The sequence below is a fragment of the Schistocerca serialis genome, chromosome 5, assembly GCF_023864345.2.
Source record: "Schistocerca serialis cubense isolate TAMUIC-IGC-003099 chromosome 5, iqSchSeri2.2, whole genome shotgun sequence".
Taxonomy (NCBI): domain Eukaryota; kingdom Metazoa; phylum Arthropoda; class Insecta; order Orthoptera; family Acrididae; genus Schistocerca; species Schistocerca serialis.
In genome coordinates this window covers 448,033,870-448,048,107 of record NC_064642.1, presented here as the reverse complement: position 1 = coordinate 448,048,107, position 14,238 = coordinate 448,033,870, and the positions used below count along the sequence as shown (strand labels likewise).

The 14,238-nt window shown below is 40.8% G+C and overlaps 1 protein-coding gene across 1 annotated transcript in view; it reads left to right on the top strand.

The window, feature by feature from the left end:
• LOC126481366 (ADP-ribosylation factor-like protein 2) overlaps positions 1-14,238 on the top strand; it is a 106,827-nt gene that overhangs the window by 92,161 nt on the left and 428 nt on the right. The window lies entirely within an intron of this gene.

The following is a 14,238-nucleotide window of genomic DNA, read 5'->3' as shown; positions in this document are numbered from 1 at the left end:
TCCAAGTCTCATTTTTCAGGTGCGGCTTAGATTCGATTGCGGCTTCATTTCTGACTGTATCACTATTCAGTATAAGAATAATATGAATATAAACAAGACATGATATGTATATTCTTCCGCGTTTGCTGTTGCCTCACTCTAGTTTCGTAGTTTATCAGGCAGACAGGATTTAAATGAGATACCAGCAAACATGAAACAATACATGGCAAAATGTTTATATTCGTATTATTCTTATGGTGACGAGAATACTGCATGTGATTCACAGTTTATAAAAGTTCCTATTAGAAGCCATCTCTTCTCACAGATGTTGTTGTTGTTATTGTTGTGGTCTTCAGTCCTGAGACTGGTTTGATGCAGCTCTCCATGCTACTCTATCCTGTGCAAGCTTCATCATCTCCCAGTACGTACTGCAGCCTACATCCTTCTGAATCTGTTTAGTGTATTCATCTCTTGGTCTCCCTCTACGATTTTTACCCTCCACGCTGCCCTCCAATACTAAATTGTTGATCCCTTGATGCTTCAGAACATGTCCTACCAACCGATCCCTTCTTCTTGTCAAGTTGTGCCACAAACTCCTCTTCTCCCCAGTCCTATTCAATACTTCCTCATTAGTTATGTGATCTACCCATCTAATCTTCAGCATTCTTCTTTAGCACCACATTTCAAAGGCCTCTATTCTCTTCTTGTCCAAACTATTTATCGTCCATGTTTCACTTCCATACATGGCTACACTCCATACAAATACTTTCAGAAAAGACTCCTTGACATTTAAATTTCTCTTCTTCAGAAACGCTTTCCTTGCCATTGCCAGTTTACATTTTATATCCTCTCTACTTCGACCATCATCAGTTACTTTGCTCCCCAAATAGCAAAACTCCTTTACTACGTTAAGTGTCTCATTTCCTAATCTAATTCCCTCAGCATCGCCCGACTTAATTCGACTACATTCCATTAACCTCGTTTTGCTTTTGTTGATGTTCATCTTAATCCTCCCTTCAAGACACTGTCCATTCCGTTCAACTGCTCTTCCAAGTCCTTTGCTGTCTCTGACAGAATTACAATGTCATCGGCGAAACTCAAAGTTTTTATTTCTTCTCCATGGATTTTAATACCTACTCCGAATTTTTCTTTTGTTTCCTTTACTGCTTTCTCAATATACAGATTGAATAACATCGGGGAGAGGCTACAACATTGTCTCACTCCCTTCCCAACCACTGCTTCCCTTTCATGTCCCTCGACTCTTATAATTGCCATCTGGTTTCTGTACAAATTGTAAATAGCCTTTCGCTCCCTGTATTTTACCCCTGCCACCTTCAGAATTTGAAAGAGATTATTCCAGTCAACATTGTCAAAAGCTTTCTCCAAGTCTACAAATGCTAGAAACGTAGGTTTGCCTTTTCTTAATGTAGCTTCTAAGATAAGTCGTAGGATCAGTATTGCCTCACGTGTTCCCATATTTCTACGGAATCCAAACTGATCTTCCCCGAGGTCAGCTTCTACCAGTTTTTCCATTCGTCTGTACAGAATTCGCGTTAGTATTTTGCAGCCGTGACTTATTAAACTGACAGTTCGGTAATTTTCACATCTGTCAACGCCTGCTTTCTTTGGGATTGGAATTATTATATTCTTCTTGAAGTCTGAGGGTATTTCGCCCGTCTCATACATCGTGCTCACCAGATGGTAGAGTTTTGTCAGGGCTGGCTCTCCCAAGGCTGTCAGTAGTTCTAATGGAATGTTGTCTACTTTCGGGGCCTTGTTTCGACTTAGGTCTTTCAGTGCTCTATCAAATTCTTCACGCAGTATCATATCTCCCATTTCATCTTCATCTACATCCTCTTCCATTTCCATAATATTGTCCTCAAGAACATCGCCCTTGTATAGTCCCTCTATATACTCCTTCCACATTCCTGCTTTCCCTTCTTTGCTTAGAACTGGGTTTCCATCTGAGCCCTTGATATTCATACAAGTGGTTCTCTTTTCTCCAAAGGTCTCTTTAATTTTCCTGTAGGCAGTATCTATCTTACCCCTAGTGAGGTAAGCCTCTACATCCTTACATTTGCCCTCTAGCCATGCCTGCTTAGCCATTTTGCACTTCCTGTCGATCTCATTTTTGAGACGTTTGTATTCCTTTTTGCCTGCTTCATGTACTGCATTTTTATATTTTCTCCTTTCATCAATTAAATTCAGTATTTCTTCTGTCACCCAAGGATTTCTACTAGCCCTCATCTTTTTACCTACTTGATCCTCTGCTGCCTTCACCACTTCATCCCTCAAAGCTATCCATTCTTCTCCTACTCTATTTCTTTCTCCCATTCTTGTGAATTCTTCCTTTATGCTCTTCCTGAAACTCCCTACAACCTCTGGTTCTTTCAGTTTATCCAGGTCCCATCTCCTCAAATTCCCACCTTTTTGCTGTTTCTTCAGTTTTAATCTACAGTTCGTAACCAATAGATTGTGGTCAGAGTCCACATCTGCCCCTGGAAATGTCTTACAATTTAAAACTTGGTTCCTAAATCTCTGTCTTACCATTATATAATCTATCTGATATCTTCTAGTATCTCCAGGGTTCTTCCACATATAAACCTACTTTCATGATTCTTGGACCAAGTGTTAGCTATGATTAAGTTATGCTCTGCGCAAAATTCTACCAGGTGGCTTCCTCTTTCATTTCTTAGCCCCAATCCATATTCACCTACTATGTTTCCTTCTCTCCCTTTTCCTACTCTCGAATTCCAGTCACCCGTGACTATTAAATTTTTGTCTCCCTACACTACCTGAATAATTTCTTTTATCTCATCATACATTTCATCAATTTCTTCATCATCTGCAGAGCTAGTTGGCATATAAACTTGTACTACTGTCATAGGCGTAAGCTTCGTGTCTATCTTGGCCACAATAATGCGTTTACTATGTTGTTTGTCGTAGCTTACCCGAACTCCTATTTTTTTATTCATTATTAAACCTACTCCTGCATTACCCCTATTTGAGTTTGTATTTATAACCCTGTATTCACCTGACCAGAAGTCTTGTTCCTCCTGCCACCGAACTTCACTAATTCCCACTATATCTAACTTTAACCTATCCATTTCCCTTTTTAAATTTTCTAATCAACCTGCCCGATTAAGGGATCTGACATTCCACGCTCCGTTCCGTAGAACGCCAGTTTTCTTTCTCCTGATAACGACGTCCTCCTGAGTAGTCCCCGCCCGGAGATCCAAATGGGGGACTATTTTACCTCCGGAATATTTTACCCAAGAGGACGCCATCATCATTTATCCATAAAGTAAAGCTGCATGCCCTCGGGAAAAATTACGCTCATAGTTTCCCCTTGCTTTCAGCTGTTTGCAGTACCAGCACAGCAAGGCCGTTTTGGATATTGTTACAAGGCCAGATCAGTCAATCATCCAGACTGCTGCCCCTGCAAGTACTGAAAAGGCTGCTGCCCTTCTTCAGGAACCATACGTTTGTCTGGCCTCTCAACAGATACCCCTCCGTTGTGTTTGCACCTACGGTACGGCTATCTGTGTCGCTGAGGCACGCAAGCCTCCCCACCAACGGCAAGGTCTATGGTTCATGGGTGGGTTTCTCACAGATAGGAAAAAAATTCAGAACGTAGAGTTGGCTATATTGACAAACATCGCAAACAGTCTTCCCAGTCGGATTTTCGTAGTACATTGAAATGCTGCTACATTCAAAGATGAACAATACGGAATTTGTATTTACTTCGTTGGATAATGTATGAAAATATGAAAATGCAGTGGTCGAAACTCGGGGGGTGTGGGGGGAGGGGTGGGGGGGGGGGTGGGGGTGGTGGCAGAAAGAAGCTCTTCTTCCACCTTTTTTTTTTTTTTTTTTTTTTTTTTAATTTATTTCCCGACGCAAAGGTTTTGGCGCCAGTATTTATCTTTGTGCCTACAAAGCATGCCTGTGTAGCGCTACATATATTTGACGGCAGAAGTAAGTTGTGGCGGCACCCACCAACATTTTTCAGAACTTCCGCGTGCTTTGCACTCGATTCTAAGCTGCAGGCGGTGTTTTGGATTACAAAAACCGGAAAAAAGTGCGGCTTAGATTCGAGTAAATACGGTAGTGTGTTTCAACATTGTGAATTACCTAGAAGAAAATGATCTATTAACGTAGTCACCAGGGATTCAGAAAATAACATTCTTGTGAAACAGAACTAGCTATTTATTCACACAAAGTATTAAGTGCTATTGACAAGTATCAATTGATTCCATATTTCTAGATACCCGGACATGTCCCTTTTTGACATCGTTCTTCTAAAGTGACTTCTAATCAAACTGCATGTATGTGTATTATCAACTTAGTTGTGTGATCGGATTCATATTTTTCTGTCAGAAAGGATGCAGTTCATAATAGCTGACAAAGCCTTGGAGTAAAACAGAAGTGATATATCTGGCATTCCCCAAGAAAGTGTCATAGATCTCTACTGTTCCTAATGTATATAAAGGATGTAGGAGACAATCTGGGCATCTGTCTTAGATTGTTTGCAGATGGTGCTGTCATTTACCATCTAGCAACCTTATCAGAAATTTGAAAAGAATTGAAAAATGATTCAGACATGATACCTATATGGTGCAAAAAGTGACAATTGGCTGAAAATAGTAAGAAGTGTAAGGTCATCCACATGAGTACTAAAAAGGAATCTTGTAAATTGGGTTACTTGATAAATCACACAACTCTAAAGACTGTCAGTTCACCTAAATATCTTAGGATTAAAATTACGATCAACTTAAACTGGAATGATTACACAGAAAATGTGGGCAGGGGGTGGAGTGGGTAAGCAGATGAAAGGCTGTGTTTTATTGGCAAGACACCTAGAAGATGCAACAAAGCTTCTAAACAAACTGCCTATACAACGCTTGCCCCCCCCCCCCCCCCCCCCCCCCCCTCTTTCTAGAGAATTGCTGCACATAATGGGAACCTTACCATATAGAATTATCTGAGGATACTGAAAAAGTTTGAAGAAGGGCAAGTTGTTTCGTGTTATGTCGCAATAGGGAGTGTTATGAATATGATATATGAGTTGGGGTGGCAGACATTAAAATGAAGGCATTTTTCACTGTGGTGAAATCTTTTCACAATGTTTCAGTCACCAACTTTCTCCTACAAATGTGAAAATGTTTTGTTGATGCCCATGTCCATAGGGAGAAATTATCATCATAACAAAACGAGAATTCAGCACTCGCATAGAAACATTATTTGTTTGAGCGGCAGAAAATAGTCTGATGGTAGTTTGATGAACTCTCTGCCAAGCATGTGAACATCATTTACAGGGTGGTCATGTAGATATAGATGACAGTTATGGACTTTTCAGTCACATTCATCTCTAGACATTTTATCAGGATAATTGACATGGAAATCACCACTTCAGTTGTAAGGTTTTTATTTTTAAATTCTTGACCCGTTTCGGGCTAACAAATGCCCCTCATCAGGTGCAATTACTGAAAACAAACAAGAGAAGTGTGCTAAAAACTAATCTTTACATACTCTTGTATGCATAAAATAAAATGAATGAGGACTGTCACTTATAAAATTCCAACAGTGGTCAGGTTAGATACGGTGAAAAGTGAGAAATTAATACATCACAACACCATGGCAACAACTAATAATAAAAGGGAGAAACCAAGTTGGTGAAGAGGTATGGTATAAGAACTAAAACACTTACACTGTGACCCTGAGTGCCATGAGACTAGGTAGGGCAGAGGCAACCATCGCAAGTGAGTGCAGAACATGGAGTGGTGCACAAGAAGGAGGAAGGTAAGTTGGTAAACTTTGATGTGACAGTACTAGGGCCATCTGCTAGAATGACTGGAAGTGAATGGCATGGACCGACTAGCCCAGCTGTTCACATTCAAATTGATAATTTTAACTGTATAATAGGAAATAAAGTATTATAAAGCGATGTAAACAATGCAAAAGATGTGTGGAAAAGTATAAGACATGTGGAAAAGTATGATGAATTTTAAAATTTTAATGAACACATTAAAATGAAAGAAAATGAATAGGTGATAAAAACCCCTAAATAAAAAGCTAGTAGCTTAAAGAGACCTGTGCAGAATAAAATCTGATTGAACAATAAATTTTTTGCCATAAGTCATAGGGACATGCTGTTTAGTGCCTATATATTTAGCAGGGTTCCAGTAGTATGCCATAATGAGAAGTTAATAAAACCTTTAATAGTGTGCAAAATTCTGTTGGAAGTGGAAATCTTAAAGGTGTGCAGAGTAAAAAATAACTATAAAGTTCTTACTGTAAGTGGTAAACATATGCCATTTAGTGGGTAAATGTTCAGTAAAACTTCAGTAATGTGTCACAGTTGGGAATTAATGTAACAGTTAGAAGCAACCCATAATTATCAGATGTTAGCCTGAACTAGTTGTGAATTTAAAAATGAAAGCCTTACAACTGAAGCTGTGATTTCTGTGCCTATTATGATGCTTATTTTATTAAAGGTGTTGATAACAGCATCAGAGTGGCCCAATGTTACAAGCACACACACGCATTTCTGGTATCCATATTAGAAAAAGAAAGGAGAATAAATCTCAAGCTTTTGAGAGCAATACCCCTATAAGTTAACTTTTGTGTTGTTGATTGAACCAGATGCTTACAAAGCAGTAGCAGTACGTCAGAACACTTCAACTGCTTCCTTGAAACCAACATATTATTGTAAAAGAGTTACAAAATGCATCGCATGAAAATTTTACTTAAAAACTGTTTAAAAAAAGTTTTCACATCGCTCATGATTTGCATAGTTTAAAGTATCAAAATCTTTCTCCTCAGTACTCTTCTGATCACAGAAAATAACTACATACAGCCGCCTGCGTAATAGAGATGATAATAAACTTCAGTGCAGTTCAGTGGAGCATGGTGCCTCCAATTGTAAATGGGACAATGTGGCTTGTGTACATGTGTCTGTGAACATGACTCGAAGAGTTATTTCAAGCTTAGACTGTGCGTACATTATCACTTTATGGCAAGCAGAGTTGCCAGCACAAGAAGTTGCCCACTGAATTGCCATACACCACAACAGTGTCATTGCAATTATCAAGTGCTATCATAAAACACAGAATACAGGAGATCTGCCACATAGTGATCATCTATGTTCAGCTACACCAGCTTATGAGTGCTACCTACAAATTATGACACACAGGCATCTCAAGAAGAGTGTAACAGAATTGCATGCTGCCTTTTGATATTTGCTGGACTTGCATTGCAGAGGACGAGAGTTCAAATCCGTATCTCTAAATCACTCCAGGCAAATTCTGGGATGGTTCAATTGAAATGGTACAGCCAATTTCCTTCCCTATGCTTGAAACAATCAGAGCTTGTGCTCCACCTCTATAATGACCTCAATGTTGATGGGACATTAAACCCTAATATTCCTTCCTATTTCTGTATTTGCTCTATATGATAGATTCAGAGGACATTTCAGTGATACTATAATTAAATAAGCTTGTACAATTCAAGAATTACTCTGTTATAAGGGTCAGCAACTCAATTTATTTATAATTTATAATAATTTTGTATAGCATCTTCACCTGAAGCTATTTAGTATTTTTTTCACGCACTTCCATACATAATATACAAGTGGATGTTTGTGTGAATGTTCATCATATTCTCTTTAACCACTGGCTCAATTTGAACCAAACTTGTTGCAAATGTCACTGTCTGAGACAAACCACTGTGGGCATAAGAACCACCCACCTCTCAAAGGGGAAGGTGTTTGGGGTGTAAAAGAATCGTAATTCACAATGTACAAATAGACAAACTATATTCATGTGGCCTGAGCTCCCAGTTGGTGCACATCGACTGCGCAGAAAGATACGTATGTAGCTTGTTTTCTGTGTTTACTTCGTAGATTCTTACTTAAATTGTGTGTGAGTTTCATATAGGAGGTGTAATTTCGAGTTTTAGTTACTGTAATCGTAAATTCAGGCAGATTGTAGCGCAGTCGTTAGGCATTTGTACAGGTTAGTTCATACATTCTTTGCATGTTTCCCTTGCGTTATCTAGTCACGGACTCGTGTTTCAGTAACTGTTGTTCAACATCGATTAGAATGGACAGGGACTGTGATTGCTGTGGTTCGGATGAGGGCTGAGTTGGCATCCCTTCGCTCACAGCTGCAGGCGGCGCTGACTTCGGTCGTGCAGCTTGAGGCTGTTGCCAGTGGGCATCACTGTGGGGAGCCGGACTTGGGTATCACGGGGATGTCAACCTCGTTCCGTCTGTCCCCAGATCGGTCTGCCACTGTGGTTGCCCCGGTTGCTGCCCGCAGTGGGGCTGAGCCCTCGCCTGTGGTTGATTGGGAGGTCGTTCCAAGGCGTGGCAGCCAGCGAAAGACATCCCTGGAGGCTGATCAGAAAGCCTCCCCGGTGCGTCTGACAAACAGGTTTCAGGTACTGTCTCTGGCTGAGCCAGATGCAGCTGCCTGCCCTGTTTCAGAGGATGATTCTCAGCCTTCAAGGTCCGGGCAATTGCAGAGGGTGGGCTTATTGGTAGTTGGGAGCTCCAGTGTTAGGCGCGTAATGGGGCCCCTTCGGGATATGCCATGAAGAGCACAGGGTGCAGCCAGCTGCAGGTGGTGGCACATGTCGGCACTAATGACGTGTGTGGATCTGAGGAAATTCTCTCTGGATTCCAGCGGCTATCTGATTTGGTGAAGGCTGCCGGTCTAGCTTACGAGATGAAGGCAGAGCTCACCATCTGCAGCATCGTTGACAGAACCGACTGCGGACCTTTGGTGCAGAGCCGGGTGGAGGGTCTGAATAAGAGGCTCAGACGGTTTTGCGACCGTGTTGGCTGCAGCTTCCTTGACTTGCGCCATAGGGTGGTGGGGTTTCGGGTTCCGCAAAATAGGTCAGGAGTTCACTACACTCAGCTGGCGGCTACACAGGTAGCGGAGGCTGTGTGGCGTGGACTGGGCAGTTTTTTAGGTTAGAAGGCCTTGGAAAAGTACGGAGTGGGCTGCAATCTCAAAGGGTGCATGGCAAATACAGGACGTGCTTGGATCAAGGAACAGTCGGAATTGTAGTTGTAAATTGTTGTAGTTGTCCTGGGAAAGTCCCTGAGCTTCAAGTGCTAATAGAAAGCACAGAAGCTGAAATCGTTATAGGTACAGAAAGCTGGCTAAAGCCTAAAATAAGTTCTGCAGAAATTTTTACGAAGTCTCAGATGGTGTTCAGGAAAGATAGATTAGGCAGAATTGGTGGTGGAGTGTTTGTGTCTGTCAGTAGTGGTTTATCTTGTAGTGAAGTCGAAGTAGATACTCCGTGCGAATTGGTATGGGTGGAGGTTATACTTAACAGCTGAACTAAGTTAATAATTGGCTCCTTCTACCGACCCCAAGACTCCAATGATATAGTTGCTGAACAGTTCAGAGAAAATTTGAGTCTCGTAACAAATAAATACCCCACTCATACGGTTATAGTTGGCGGGGACTTCAGCCTTCCCTCGATATGTTGGCAAAAATACTTGTTCAAAACTGGTGGTAGGCAGAAAACATCTTCCAAGATTGTCCTAAATGCTTTCTCTGAAAATTATTTCGAGCAGTTAGTCCACGAACCCACGCGAATTGTAAATGGTTGCGAAAACACACTTGACCTCTTAGCCTCTTAGCCAATCCAGAGCTAATAGAGAGCATCATGACTGATACAGGGATTAGTGATCACAAGGTCGTTGTAGCTAGGCTCAATACCGTTTCTTCCAAATCCACCAGAAACAAACGCAAAATAATTTTATTTAAAAAAGCGGATAAAGTGTCACTAGAAGCCTTCCTAAGAGACAATCTCCATTCCTTCCGAACTGACTATGCAAATGTAGACGAGATGTGGCTCAAATTCAAAGATATAGTAGCAACAGCAATTGAGAGATTCGTACCTCATAAATTGGTAAGAGATGGAACTGATCCCCCATGGTGCACAAAACAGGTCCGAACGCTGTTGCAGAGGCAACGGAAAAAGCATGCGAAGTTCAGAAGAACGCGAAATCCCGAAGATTGGCTAAAATTTACAGACGCGCGAAATTTGGCACAGACTTCAATGTGAGATGCATTTAATAGGTTCCACAACGAAACAGTGTCTCGAAATTTGGTAGAAAATCCGAAGAAATTCTGGTCGTATGTAAAGTACACTAGCGGCAAGACGCAGTCAATACCTTCGCTGTGCAGTGCCGATGGTACTATTACCGATAACTGTGCCGCTAAAGCGGAGTTATTGAACGCAGTTTTCCAAAATTCCTTCACCAGAGAAGACGAATGGAATATTCCAGAATTTGAAACGCAAACAGCTGCTAGCATTAGTTTCTTAGAAGTAGATACCTTAGGGGTTGCGAAGCAACTCAAATCGCTTGATACAGGCAAGTCTTCTGGTCCAGATTGTATACTGAATAGGTTCCTTTCAGATTACGCTGATACAATAGCTCCGTACTTAGCAATCATATACAACTGCTCGCTCACCGATAGATCTGTACCTACAGATTGGAAAATTGCACAGGTCGCACCAGTGTTTAAGAAGGATAGTAGGAGTAATCCATCGAACTACAGACCTATATCATTGACGTCGGTTTGCAGTAGGGTTTTGGAGCATATATTGTATTCAAACATTATGAATCACCTCGAAGGGAACGATCTATTGATACGTAATCAGCATGGTTTCAGAAAACATCGTTCTTGTGCAACACAGCTAGCTCTTTATTCGCACGAAGTAATGGCCACTATTGACAGGGGATCTCAAGTTGATTCCGTATTTCTAGATTTCCGGAAAGCTTTTGACATCATTCCTCACAAGCGACTTCTAATCAAGCTGCGGGCCTATGGGGTATCGTCTCAGTTGTGCGACTGGATTTGTGAATTCCTGTCGGGAAGGTCACAGTTCGTAGTAATAGATGGCAAATCATCGAGTAAAATTGAAGTGATATCAGGTGTTCCCCAGGGAACCGTCCTGGGACCTCTGCTGTTCCTGATCTATATAAATGATCTGGGTGACAATCTGAGAAGTTCTCTTAGGTTGTTCGCAGATGATGCTGTAATTTACCATCTAGTAAGGTCATCCGAAGACCAGTATCAGTTGCAAAGCAATTTAGAAAAGATTGCTGAATGGTGTGGCAGGTGGCAGTTGATGCTAAATAACGAAAAGTGTGAGGTGATCCACTTGAGTTCCAAAAGAAATCCGTTGGAATTCAATTACTCGATGAATAGTACAATTCTCAAGGCTGTCAATTCAACTAAGTAGCTGGGTGTTAAAATTACAAACAAATTCAGTTGGAAAGACCACATAGATAATATTGTGGGGAAGGCGAGCCAAAGGTTGCATTTCATTGGCAGGACACTTAGAAGATGCAACAAGTCCACTAAAGAGACAGCTTACACTACACTCGTTCGTCCTCTGTTATAATATTGCTGCACGGTGTGGGATCCTTACCAGGTGGGATTGACGGAGGACATCGAAAGGGTGCAAAAAAGGGCAGCTCGTTTTGTATTATCACGTAATAGGGGAGAGAGTGTGGCAGATATGATACGTGAGTTGGGATGGAAGTCATTAAAGCAAAGACTTTTTTGCCGTGGCTAGATCTATTTACGAAATTTCAGTCACCAACTTTCTCTTCCGAATGCGAAAATATTTTGTTGAGCCCAACCTACATAGGTAGGAATTATCATCAAAATAAAATAAGAGAAATCAGAGCTCGAATAGACAGGTTTAGGTGTTTGTTTTTCCTGCGCGCTGTTCGGGAGTGGAATGGTAGAGAGATAGTATGATTGTGGTTTGATGAACCCTCTGCCAAGCACTTAAATGTGAATTGCAGAGTAATCATGTAGATGTAGATGTAGATGTAGAGATACTTAGGAATGAGAGCACATAGTGACTTGCAACAAACTTAACACACAATTTCAAACCTTTATGAGACTTCTTCTCACTGACAGTCCCCACAAAAGATGAAAGGAGAAAGAGTTCATCACTTACTACTTTTTACTTTTCGTGCAGTGAAACTGCCACATCAGGCATGACCTTATACTTTATTTTTTCTCTACCATAAACTCTATTTGGAACATATTTCGTGGACAGTATCTACTTGCACTGCTGGATGTATCTGCAAAATTGTATAATTTTGTGATACATACCTCAGGAGATATGACATCATAAACATTGAGCTGCCTAAAAACAAAACTGCAGGGCAAAATTCACTAGATATACAGATGAAATATGCATATAAATATGTGTGAAATATGTTAAAGATTTGTGAAGTGCATTTGTGGGCAAAGCCATTGGTGATGCTCCTAAACCTGTAGATTGATTTCATCAAACTTAATACACATATTACTTACTATCTGGAAAGAAATACTGTGCGGCTACGAATCAGCAACCTCCAGTTGGGGTCCGGATGATTATTTGGTGAGAGAATAGGCGAGGAATAGATGGACAGACAGAGAGGAAGGAGGAGAAGATGGACACAGATATGGGAGAGGAGGAGACAGAGATACGGAGAGGGGCAAATGGACAGAGAAAATATAGAGAAGGAGATGGGCAAGGGGGAGGAGGAGATGGACAGAGAGGGAGAGGAGGGGGAGATGGAAGGGGCGAGGAGGAGACAGAGAGTGAAAAAGGAGTTGGACAGAGAAGAAACCTTGGAGGAGATGGACAGAGAGAGGGGGCAAGAAGAGATTTAAGCAGGGGGGGGGGGGGGGGAGCAAGAAGGTGGACAGAGGGAGGAGGAACGAAGGAAATGGAAAAGAAGGGAGGAAGGAGATGGATATAGAGAGAGGAGGTGGAGATGGACAGAGAGGGGTGTGGGGGGGGGGGGGGGGGGTAAGGAGGTGATGGATTAGTAGAATTGGAATAAATATTTCCTCAAGCAATGCCGGATACTCAGCAAGTTGTAAAAACATTACGCACTTAATTTTAGTGTTGTTAGTCTCCCAGGAATTTCATTCATTTAAATACTGCCAGATAACAGACAGCACTGGAGTTTTATGTGAAACACAGCTGATGATTTAATATTGTCGTGGACTGTGCTGATTATCAATGTATATTTTATTTCTTGGAATAAACATTTAGACGTACCTAACTAGCACAATTCATTTAATTGATAGCCTGTTCCTTTTAGATAAACTGTGTTGAAAGTTCTATTTTCACATGTTCTGTTACAACATTAATCTCATCTTTCAAGTGCAATTCAGCCGCAGACTTGTGTATAATCTCTTTCTTTTTGTCATTTCACATAACAAATGCTACACACAGGTTTAATTCAACCAATTCTTCAACAAAAATGAGACAGGTTTGCCATATTCCTTTTATTGCATGCTATCCTGAACTAGAATTAATTAATCAAACACTTCATCCAGGTTACCATGATATGATGAAGATGAGATAAAGATGACCAACATTTCTTCCCACTTTTTCCAAACCATTTCCTGCTAGACTTTTGCTATAAACCTATTACATCCCATGACATCCTTAATCATCCTTCCTTGCCCTCATGCTCTTTTAGTATATGTAACATGCAATATATGGACTACGAGAAAAATACGAACTACAGTGATTATTGTCCTAGAAGTACATTTATGTTGGTTTTTATGTCATGACAGGAAAAAAAAGTAGTGTGTTCCCCAAACTCCTTTGTACTCCACCTCACCCCAGTGAAGATGGTGAGGATGATTTTCTTCTTAAATGTTACTGGAGATGAATGAAGTGCATTTGTATCAAGGCCGATCACCAAGTCCCTATTGTTTCACACAGACATGGATCAACATAAGAGTTTTCAAGTTACAATGAAAATTGTAAATTAAGATGAACATTCTTCTTGTACTGAACATCTCATTCAATTAACCCCACTGTTCTTAAATTCTTCATGATACCCCTCTCAGTGCTGCATTCATAAATAGAACTGGCTACATTTTTACAGAAAAGCATTATGTCCTGCACACCCAAACCCCCATTATCCACCTGCGTCCCACATCTATGCATCATGAGGTAGGTGCAACCACATGCTTATGCTCCTATAGTCTGCAAGAAGTGCCAAGTGATGTTGGGCTTATAGTACCTTCAGATATACTTATTCATTACAATTTTAGAAAATGCTTTTGTGCTAAGACTTTTGTTTACACATCTCTATTGTATGGGTATTATTTATCCTTTGTTTTCAAGAACAATCAGTGGATTAATGTGTCAAGCTACTATTGCTTTTGTTGTAATAGTATCAAAATTTATTTTAAATTTGGA